Genomic DNA, 11,166 nt, shown 5'->3' on the forward strand with positions numbered 1-11,166 from the left:
CCTAATTTTGAGGATTTTTTTTTTAGATTTCTTCTAGTTCTTGTAGTAGTTTTTATACAAATTTGTTCCAGAATTTATTCTGGGACGCTTCCCGAAGTTTGTTCTAAAATAAGCCAGAAGTTCCAGATTCCTCCAACAGACCTTGAATTCGTCGAAGAGTTTTTGTTGTGATTCCTTTTGAGGATTCCTTTTTCTGAGATTTACCCAGGAGCTCTTTTTTGAGGTGTCTTCAGGAGTTTTTCACAGGTTCCCCCTGGCGTTTTTTCTGAGTTTCTCCAGGAGGAACTGCTTTTTGAGATTAACCAGGATCTCTCCACTTCGTTGGTTCCTCCCGTAGAAGGTTCTGACATTTCTCCAGGAATTAATTATAAGATCCGTTCAGTATTTTCTTCTGTGATGAATCCAGGAGCTACATCTGGGATTCCTCAAGGAATTCTTTTTGAGATTCCTCTAGAAGTTCTTGCTGAGGTTTCTGTAGAACATCATTTTGTGATTAGTACTCATGGAACTTCATCCAGGATGCCTCCAGGACAGTGTGGGAAGAATACGGCACCACAAACGAAAACCAAGCAACAAAAAAGGCGCGGCAACAACGCTTTGTTTTTTCGTTAGCAGATTATGACAATGATCACTAAACTGGAATATTTGTCTGGAGTGTCATTCCGTGATTTTCGCATTGAAACTCGGCTTTGTGCTAGGTCATAGCTTCCCAACCTTCGTTTCGCGACCTTCCAACCGCTTGCAGGCACGCTTCGATTGTTTTACAAAAAGCGCGGTGACGACAGACTGGGGGGTCGCGAGAGCCAAGGTTGGGAACCGTGGTGCTAGGCAAAAGTCTGATTTATCCCTTTGGAGCCGGATTGTTTTGCCTTCGCTACCACAACCTCACTGGCCTCGAACACATTTCTTATACTCGGTTCCATCTCCGGGGTCATATTGACCCCTCTGGCTCCAAAGGGTTAATCCATTTGCTTAGGAAATCACTGACGGGAATCGAAAATATTGACGAAAACCCTGGAATATCGACACATGCACGGCTAGCGATATTTGTTTAATTGTCTTCATCGCATGATAAGCGTTTGTTGCGAAGCGCGTTTGTTGCCAACATGTATGGCTTACAACAAAGCGTTTGTTATTTCGCTTGATCTGTTTTGCGTACCCTGCTCCAGGATGTCTCCATAGCATTGCTCCAGGAGGGCCTTCATCGGTTCTTTCCACAAAACCTTTTAGGTTTACTCCAGAATTTTCTTATGAGATTACTCTTTCTGAAATTCTTCAACTGGGATTTCTTCCGAGAATTCTTCAGAAGTTCTTTTATTGCTTATTGTTTGCATAAGTCTGCCAAGTCAATAAGTGCCGAAAAGTCCTTCCAGAATTTCTCCAAGAAATTCTTGTGGGATTTCTCCAAGAATTTATTCTGAGGTTCCTCCAGAAACTCGTTTCAGGATTATGAACTTCTTCCAGAAATTCCTCCTGCACTTTCCACAGATTCTTATGGAATTCCTGTAGAAGATCATTCTGAAATGCTCTCAGATATATGATAATTCCATAGGAGATTATGACGGAATTCAAGAAGTTTTTTTTTTATAGAATTACTTAGTAGGAATACCTCCAGAAGTTCTATCTGAGAGTTCTTTCTGGGAACCTCAGAAGAAAAAAAACAATAAGTAAAGATAAAGATGTTCCAAAAGAAGAAATTATGGAAAAAATTCGAAGCGAATGATTGTAGAGAATTCTTGAAGAATTTAAGAGCTCCTATAGACGAATATTGGAGAGAATTCAGAAAAGATCCCCGAAACTGCTGGAGCAATCCCGTAAGGAATTGCTGAAGAAATTCCGGAAAGATTCTGTGAAGCAATCTCGCGAGAACAACTGGAGGAATCGCAGATGGAACCTCTTTAGGAACCTCAGAAGAATCCCTAATCATATTCATCATAAGAACCTTTAAACATGGTTCTAGTCTAGTGAGAAACACGCTAGAACCCACCAAAAATCTTGACAAATATTGATCTGGTTCTTATCAGATTTCTTCCTGAATAATTTTCCTTCATTTACTACTAGAAACCCTTACCGGAATCGCCATTCAATTCCCATCATTTTTTTTATCAATGACACAGTTGGTCCCCAGCATGCCTTTTAGAGTTCCACAAGATTTTCATCAGGATTTACAAGGCAATCCAAGCAAAACTCCTCCTATCGCAGACTGAACCGCAATCGTATCAGGATTTGATATTATCATAGTTCTAACTGCAATTCCTTTGCAAGTCCCTTCAATACCCCCGCGAAATGTCTTCCAAAATTTCAGACAGCATTCCTCTCGGAACACCCCAAAGTTCCATTGGTCCCAATCCGAATCGGAAGGTGAAGAATCGCCGATGAAAATTTTCCCATAGCAATCGCGGCGTACAGTGCCCTATAAATGTAATGGTTTTACTTTACTGGGAAGTATATCCGGTGTGAATAGAATAGAATAATCGCTCTGGAAGGCGACGAGCAGGGCTCAACATCCGGGAAAAGATTTTCACAAAATCCGGACAATTTGTGTGCTTTGCGGACGACATGGACATTATTGCAAGAACATTTGGAACGGTGGCAGAGCTGTACACGCGTCTGAAACGCGAAGCAGCAAAGGTCGGACTGGTGGTGAATGCCTCAAAAACAAAGTACATGCTGGTAGGCGGAACCGAAAACGACCGGATCCGTCTGAGTAGTAATGTTACGATAGACGGGGATACTTTCGAGGTGGTGGAGGAATTCGTCTACCTCGGATCCTTACTGACGGCTGACAACAACGTGTGCCGTGAAATTCGGAGGCGCATCACAGCGGAAGTCGGGCCTACTACGGGCTCCAGAAGAAACTGCGGTCGAAAAAGATTCACCCACGCACCAAATGCACCATGTACAAAACGCTAATAAGACCGGTGGTCATCTACGGGCACGAGACATGGACCATGCTCGAGGATGACCAGCAAGCACTCGGAGTTTTCGAGCGACGCGTGCTAAGGACGATCTTCGGTGGTGTGCAGGAGAACTGTGTGTGGCGGAGCAGGATGAACCACGAGCTCGCTGCCCTTTACGGCGAACCCAGCATCCAGAAGGTGGCCAAAGCCGGAAGGATACGGTGGGCAGGGCATGTTGCAAGAATGCCGGATAACAACCCTGCAAAGCTGGTGTTTGCAACTGATCTGGTTGGAACAAGAAGGCGTGGAGCGCAGAGAGCACGATGGGCGGACCAGGTGGAGCGCGACCGAGGATGGAGAGCGGCAGTCACAAACCGAGTATTGTGGCGTACTATTGTTGATGATGTCATGTCTTAATGATGTTGAACAAATAAATGTATGTATGTATGTAGAATAGGATAACAAATAAATATCATACATGAGGAGCATGCTTGTCAAGAGGTAGACTGTGTTGATTTAGTAGAAATAATGAACACATATCACTTACATTTTGGAGGACCTAGTATACTTCTAATGCATTGATAAAGTTACTGACGATAATGGAGGATCTTTAATAGTCCAAATTTACGTACTTTTTATAGGACCAAGATAATGTGTAATGCGTTGATGCAGAAACGAAAGTCAGTATTTTGCCTTATAGGATCTACCTGGGTATGTTGTGATACGACAGAACATCTTTTAAGTGTTTTTTTTTTGTGATCTGGTAATCTAATTTCGAAACATTTGGCTTCTTTAACGGTGTTGAGATAATATAATATTCTAAATCTGCATGTCAAAATGAGCCGAAATCCAAATTTTCATGAATTTTGGAGCCCGGGAACCTATTCAAAAATCAATTTGAAGTTTGTATGGGAGCGATTTCTCGCATCACCCCTCGTCGCAGTTTGTACTGGGCGGAGCTGTCAAACAGTTGCCCAGCTGTCAAAAGGTGATTTCAAAAAATATCTTTGAAATTGATTTAAGGTACCAAAACAAAGTTCTAAAAATCTGAAAAAAACATAGTGGCTCAGAAAAAGGTGCTCTTTCGTATGAAATTAAAAAATCAATACATTTTTCAAAATTTAAAAACCCAATTTTCAGTATCCTCAATGCCTGAGATACTTTTGAATCAGTAAAAAGTAGTTTTCTTGATTGAGGGAATCTTACTAAACATGCTCTGCTATGAAAAACGTTAAGAATTCATGTGTTTATTTTAAGGTGAAGATATGACGAAACCAAACCACACATTTTTAAGAGCCCATATCTGAAGATCCGAATGTCGGCATGAGCTAAAAAGTAGATCGATTGGTTACCCGTAGATGGTGACCAATCGGTCAAGTTTTCAGCGAAAACCGACAACTGGTTCTTCAAGTTTGTGCTCTTGAAAATTTTAGGTGTGGCTTCGTCATACACTTCACCTTAATCTTCCAGTATTATTAACTCCAGGACAGTTTGGATGGCCTAGAACATCCCGAAACAAATATTTAACATAGTTTATGTGTTTTCAGAAGCTTCATTCGTTCCCGAACTATGCGTAGAAAAAAATCGACCCGAAAGGGTTTGTATGCGTTGATGACATTGTTCCAAGAAAACAATTCCATCGATTCACCCTACACCATGTTCGTTTAGGACATTAGTCAGAATCACTCAATGCATCACTGTCGACTAAGAATCTGAGGACCCGATAGATCGGAAACGCCACCACACGTGGGACTGCGACGATGACGACCGGTCGACCCGATCAGCAGCTACTGCAGCCTAAAGCAAACATATTTGTATTTACTCATACTCCGTACAGTGTGTCCAAGTTTGAACTCTCCCACCTAGTAGATGCCTAGAAATCAACCTACAGCAATATCAGCAGCAGCAGCAGCAGCAGCAACAGTCGACCAGTAAGGGCCTGGGTCAGGAGGGGAAGAAAAAGAATCACTCCTTTTAGGGGAGATTCAAGATTTTTAGCGGTCAGCGCATGATCCTTGTAGAGGCTTTATTTTCCGCTTTCAATCTCCGCTGGATATTGCTGGTTGCCCCTAATGGGTGTGTGGCACCACCGCGGCGGCGGGCAGGTTTGACGCTGGTTGACGAGGTGGGCGACGCGACGCACGATGGATGGGGGTGCTGAAGTGTTGTGTATTATACCGTACCGGGCGCAGGTATATAAGCCGTAATTTTGTCGGCGGGTGGTGGCTGCTGGCGGCGGCAGCTATTGGCGACGATGACTTCGGATCCCTCGATCAAGTGGACACACGAATGAACCGGCTGGCTGACTTGCTCTAAAGGCTTGCTGATGGTTGGCTATGGGGTTGACTGGTTGGGGGTTTTTGTTTATTGGCTCTGTGCGACGTATGACTCCGCGGAGCCTGATCGTTGCTGCTTGTTGTTGTTGTTGCTGTTGAGCCGGAGGAGACGAGGAAGCGAAAATTGTGAACTTCTAAATAAGGAGCCACTTTCCTTGATCTTGGAATTGAACTCGAAAAATGACCGCGAGAAGTATGGAAGTAATGTACACATGCATGCATGGCCGGGGATATACTGCTGTTGCTGCAGAGTGTTGGATCGGATTGGATTGGATTGAGCCTGACTCATAATGAGCTGCGTGTTTGTGGTTTGGGGTCTCTCGGGGAATTCGAATCGATCGAAGAGAGGGAACAATTCGCGTGCTGGTATTCAAATAATGATCCACTGAGCTTCTAGCTGTTGGCTAGAATAAACGGTTGATTGACGTTTGGCACGCAAAATTCGGCGCTAATTGGATCATTAGGCGATAATTTGCGGGTCTAATGGATGATTCTGAGCTTTTCGTTAAGTTAATATATGTTAATGCTCGTAAGCGGAGCATATGTCGAATCGATTTGTCTAATGGAATTTGTTTTTGTTCTCTTTGCAGGTCAGTTTGGATGGCTAAAGTTCTGAAGGCAAATCGGCATATACCCTGTTGAATGGTGATTGGTATGTTTAAAGGGATGAGCATTAAAATAGATTGTGAAAGGTGACGGATCTTCTTGGTAATCTCATGTTACTTAGATTTTGAAGAAACCATCATTTGTATCAAGTCACTAGGCCGGAATAAGGTAAATCGAATGGATTGTTTGGCTGAAGTTCATTAAGACGAAGTTTATAGGGCCGTTTTTTTTTTGTTTTTTTTTTATTGTATTTTCTTCTTCTTTTATGGCTCTACGTCCCAACTGGGACTTGGCCTGCTTTGCTTCAACTTAGTGTTCTTTGAGCACTTCCACAGTTATTAATTGAAGGGCTTTCTTTGCCTGTCATTGCATGAATTCGTATATTGTGAGGCACAATTATACACTATGCCCAGGGAGTCGAGAAAATTTTCCCGACCGGAACGGGAATCGAACCCGCCGTCTCCGGATTGGCTATCCATAGCCTTAACCACTAGGCTAACTGGAGTATTTTAATTTATCCTAATTCTACACTAAACCCGAAATTTCAATTTCCTTCATAAATGATGATAAAATGTAGTTTTTTCGAATTGCTAGAAGATTTTTTGACTATCTTCAACATACGTCACATCTAGAGCATACACGGACAGATAAGCGTTCACATTGAAACTAAAATAACGTTTGTTGAATTTACACATTGAAATTCTTTTGAAAATATGGGAATTCTTATAGTTTCAAACAGATTTGCTAATTTAAATCCATGTGAAATTCTGTTTGATTTTGCAATCCAGTGTTTTATGGCAACTCTTGTAGAAATTAACCTATTTCTACTTTGCATCGAAGTCAATTTAACAACCACTCCCTCGGAGTCGAAAAGGAATGTAAAAATCACAATATCTATATAGGCAGCATCCATTTATTACGTAACGCTAAAATCGACATTTTTCGACCCCCCATCCCCTCTTTTTGTATGGGTCGTAACGTTTGGCCATAGTCCCCCCCTCTCCCCAGAGCGTTACGTAATTTGTGGATGGCGCCATATATAAAAATGCAGTGGCATACGTGGGACCGCGCATAACTTGCGAACGGAAGGTCCGATTTTGGTCATTTTAGTTTTGTTTTGTTAGTTTTCACCCAAGGAAAGTTTATGAGGCAAAAAAACATGGAAAAATTGAGAGTTTTTTGAAAATTGATCTTCCATACGTTTTGACCGGGGACTTGGTATTGGCAAAAAAACTTGAAACGTCAAAAAACGCAGTAGGCAAGACAAAGTTTGCCGGGTACAGCTAGTTTAACCTAAAATCAAACAGAGCATTTTGATGCAAATGGTTTACTGATGAAACCCTCGGTCATTTCTGTCAAACCACGCAGAATGAAAAAAAAAAACAAGCATGTTGCTTTCCAATGAATATATTATTGAAAGTAAAAGAAAACTATTTTGGCGTACCATAATATTGTAGATGTCAAACTTGACAACCCACGTCAAAAGCCTGAAACTATTGTAATTTCAATAAGATTTCCGATTGAGGAACAACATTACAGTATTGTAAAAACAATCGGAAATTCTCATTGCGGCCAATGTATACTACATTTCTTGAAGTAAACAAACGAAATTCATCTTTATGATGACCGGCCATTTGGCCGAATGCCATTTCGCCGAATGCATCTGGCCGAAAGGCTCGTTTAGCCGAATGCCGTTTGGCCGAATTATTATAAAAATAATATAAAGGCGATGACAAACTCTGGATAACGATTTTAGCCGCCAATATGATCATCAGAAATATTTCCTTCTTTTAATCATAGGCTATTCTTTCTAGCTTTTCCATTAACCCTGCAGGACGCGCGCTGTTGTAAAAAGTACAAAAATGTAAAAAAAAAAAAACCTCGCTCGGCATTGGGCTCGACGCTTGAGGATGCCGTGTTGCCAAACATATATAAAACCAAGCTGTGAGTCGATCCCACGTCATAAGTGGGCTTGTAAAACTCATTCTAATCGTTGTGAATTATTTTAAGTCCATTTCATAAGTTAGGCCTTATAAAAATCTTAAGTTTATTTGGTTTAGTACAATTCTAGACCGTCACACTATTAGCTTTCCTATCAGAGATTTTTCTTTTTTTCTAAAATAGGCTAATGTGTTTCGGCCTAATGATATAGCATCTTTTCTCTGCTTTGTGTCAGCGCAGAGCAGCGGTTATAACCTTCCTCAACGTTTTGATACCTTGTACATAAGTGTTTTCTTCAGGGGTAACTAATTTGTCGTTTTTGGTATAATGTCTTGTTCAAGAGAGCAGAAATGACCCCCTCTTTTCTTATTATCCCACTCCACTATAGCTTTTTTTTCCACATGGATCATAGCAAATTCGGAGAGTCTTCTCCCCTTAAATTCTATATCATTTATGAACGCTGCCTAACTGTAAATGCTATGTCGTTTTTCCCTTCAACGTACACAAAGGTGTATCGAAAGACTATTGTGGGTTGCCCTACTGGACAGCACGCGCCCTTTATAATAAAGTTTCTAGTGCAACCCTGCTTTGGCGACACTGGACTAGATTGACAGAGCTGGCGTCTGTCAAAAGACGTGAGTATACAAAAAACTAGATGAATGAGAATCAGAAAAACATCCACATTTGAAGATCACTCCTTTATATCATATTGTGTTATGTTGTTGTAATATTTTTCTATAATTTATTATGATTGTACGACATTTCCCCGAAAACCAGTTCCCCGAATGAAGTTTCCCCGAAAGTTTTTTCCCAGAATGTACCATTTCCCCGAAAAATGTTTCCCCGAATGTACCGTTTCCCCGAAAAGTGCATATCATCTATCATTTAACCTTCTTTGGGAATTAGCTGAAGCACACAACGCTGCGTACGCTCAGCGTAACCTGTCTGGGTCATCATGAGCCGAATAGGGTTAACTAAACATTAGTTTTCGTTCACAAATTCTTTTTTATTTTGGGCAGAACTTTGGCTTTTGTAATATTCATTTCGATGTATGATAATTAAGTGGAGAATGTATCATCTCACCACACATACATTCAGTTCACCGATGTCCTCATAGATTGCACGAAAACTTTAGGGCAATGAGAGAGTCAACTATTTGGATATATGTGCACGGGTGGAACCTAGATGTTGAGGTTTTATGGCAAAAATAGCGTCTTCCACGGGGTATATACGATGAGGTAGGATATATTGGTAAATATCCATAGGTCTATTAGTTGTCTAGCGTAACATCTTAGGAGCTGAGGATCTTAAGCTGAATGGTGATCAGTAGACCGAATGAGCATTGGCATAGTGTCTTCACCTGATTGATAACCTTTTCATAATAAATTTCCCTTCTTTCAAACATAGGCTGTTCTTTCAAGTTGACCTGTAAAATTTGTCATCGAAGTACCAGTCAAATTAGCTGGTATATTTAATATTGATGTTTTGTTCTTTGGTGTCAAACTGTGCTAGTGTCTATGGACGTTATAGTAGGAATCTCCATCAGAGATTCTCCCTTCTTTCAACATAAACGATTCCAAATGTTAATTCAGTAAAGTTTGGCTACAATCCATCGATTAACAAAAAATACATACACAAATTGTGCTGTGACTTTCTTTGAAAGCAATCATACCTTACATTTTCCGTATCGAATGTGTCACAGCTAGCCTACATCTTTCATGCCGATAATGATCCTTAGCAGATTACCTCAACCTCGATGACTTATTTCAAGAGTTTTATATGTTTAAGGGCGTTTTCAGCGATTGAATATTCAACAACATTCAAAGAACAATCTATGAATCGAAGAAGGGATAATCTCAGATGAGCGTGTTTTAGTTGAAAGCCCTATCATTTTCTATCAGAGCATATGAAAAAACGACCTTTGTTTAGAAGAGGAGCAAACGTCATTCAAACATCCGTATTATTTTGTCTTGAAAAATGACGCAAGGGAAAATCCAGGATACTCATAATACCAAAAACACAGACAAACAGACGTAACACTTCTATCATTTTTGGATTCAAATCATAGTCACAAAAACGTATTCGCCCAATGCTAAAAGAACAGCTAACCATCAACTAGATGGCGGTAGTGGGCAAACGTCAAAAGCGAACAATATCGATGCGAGCGCCACGGATGGTCAGTTGACCGACTATTAAGTTTTTAAAAGGACCGTTAAATCGGTGTACGATGGGAAATATCAGAGTATTAGGTTTGTTTTGCAATTTTTGCCAGATGTGTCTCATGCAAGCTAAGGCGCTGTCCATAACCTACGTAGACTCATTTTTGATCATCTCAGACCCCACCCTCCCCCACCGGCCACATTGGCCCAGCCTACCTTTTCGTTTCAATGACTGATTCGGGCAGATCGTTTTCATCAGGAAAATTATCAAAAAACAGTTTTGAAAAAAAATTTAATACATATTTCGGGGAAATGATCTATTCGGGGAAACGGTTCATTCGGGGACTCGTTTTTCGGGGGAAAAACTTTCGGGGAAACTTCATTCGGGGAACTGGTTTTCGGGGAAATGTCGTACAATCATTTATTATATTTTAAATTAGAGGCAAGATGATGTTAAAATTGTAACAGTCTCATCAAGATAATAAAAAAAACACGGACACGTTTAATGCTTCCAGTGTTCGCTCTTTGAAGGAAACATGACCCAACCCAAGTAACATTTTTAGTCAAACAGACCAGAAGACGTTCTTTGCACAATAATAAAACAACAATAAATGGTATTGGGTTTTATGACGGTTTTGAAAACCTCAAAAAGGCTAATTGGCCATCAAAATGTTACTTGGGTAGACAACGGACTAGCATGCAACGCCAAGTGGCACCACCGAAAACTTTTCCCGGCAGCTGCGGCTAAGTGCTTGGTGACACTAGCTGTACGACCACGATGCCACGAAGTCAATGTACATAATAATCTGGAACGAAGCCGAGCACCACCCAATCACATAGAGGCGTATCTCTCCGTTGCACAGGTGTGTATGAATCAAATTTTTTTTCTCCTTCAGAGGGAAGTATTACAAAGAAAATTTCGGGCTCAGTATGGGTAGCAAACTATCGCCCCTGCTAACAGATGTTTTAATGAGCGATTTTGAAACTGAAGCTCAAAAACACAAACTCTTCCCAAGAGTATGGAAGCGCTATGTAGATGATGTTTTTGCCCCTGTCAAAGAGCGCGATTTGGACCAAAAGCTAGCAATGCTCAACTCCCAGCACAATACTATAAACTTTACTGTCGAGAAGGAGGTTGATGGAAAGTTACCCTTCTTAGATCTACTGAGCAGTAGAATAAACGACGACGATATGTTAAAGTTTGATATCTATCAAAAGCCAACA

The 11,166-nt window shown here is 40.9% G+C and overlaps 1 protein-coding gene across 2 annotated transcripts in view; it reads right to left on the bottom strand.

Moving 5' to 3' along the window:
* The window catches only part of LOC109421733 (inverted formin-2), a 303,562-nt gene that overhangs the window by 138,939 nt on the left and 153,457 nt on the right, over positions 1-11,166 (bottom strand). The gene's annotated exons all lie outside the window — the stretch shown is intronic.

Source organism: Aedes albopictus, chromosome 3 (genome assembly GCF_035046485.1).
Source record: "Aedes albopictus strain Foshan chromosome 3, AalbF5, whole genome shotgun sequence".
NCBI lineage: Eukaryota > Metazoa > Arthropoda > Insecta > Diptera > Culicidae > Aedes > Aedes albopictus.